Source organism: Alligator sinensis, unplaced genomic scaffold, assembly GCF_000455745.1.
Source record: "Alligator sinensis unplaced genomic scaffold, ASM45574v1 scaffold243_1, whole genome shotgun sequence".
NCBI lineage: Eukaryota > Metazoa > Chordata > Crocodylia > Alligatoridae > Alligator > Alligator sinensis.
This window is the reverse complement of record NW_005841841.1, coordinates 4,299,645-4,300,150: the sequence shown is the minus strand read 5'-3', so window position 1 is coordinate 4,300,150 and position 506 is coordinate 4,299,645. Positions and strand designations below refer to the sequence as shown.

General features: G+C 40.1%; 1 protein-coding gene across 4 annotated transcripts in view; it reads left to right on the top strand.

Moving 5' to 3' along the window:
* LOC102373183 (cytochrome b-245 heavy chain) overlaps window positions 1-506 on the top strand; it is a 29,567-nt gene that overhangs the window by 15,344 nt on the left and 13,717 nt on the right. The window lies entirely within an intron of this gene.

Genomic DNA, 506 nt, shown 5'->3' with positions numbered 1-506 from the left:
CCTCCCTGGGTGCTGGGGGAGCCAGAGGACAACTAAAGCAGTGGAGACACTCTGGCCAGCAGCCAGAGCATCTCCCTGGAGGACCAAACCTCCACGTAGCAAATTTTGCCTTCTCACAGCAAATATGTAGCACAGGGAACATTTTAACATCTGAGTATGCAGTTTGTGGCACCACAGAAGTTTGTGGTGCCAGAAACTGCATATGCCTTCACATCTGGATGCAGCCATAATGCTTTTCTTATCAGTGACTCTCGGCAGTTATTTTTAATAGTGATTATGGGCCAATACTATAGTATATTAATCATACAAGAGCGATTTTGCTCACATATGTAAGTCTTTACAAGATCCATTAATTAAGATTCTATGATTCCCCTTTTTTATTTTCAGTTAGAAAATTTGTACCTATAAAGGTTTTATTTCTACAGCTTAGTTCTTAAAATGCTTGAGAAAAAGATAATTCAGCAAAAACTCTTCCTTTCTTTCCCCGTAAAGGTCCTGAGAAGACA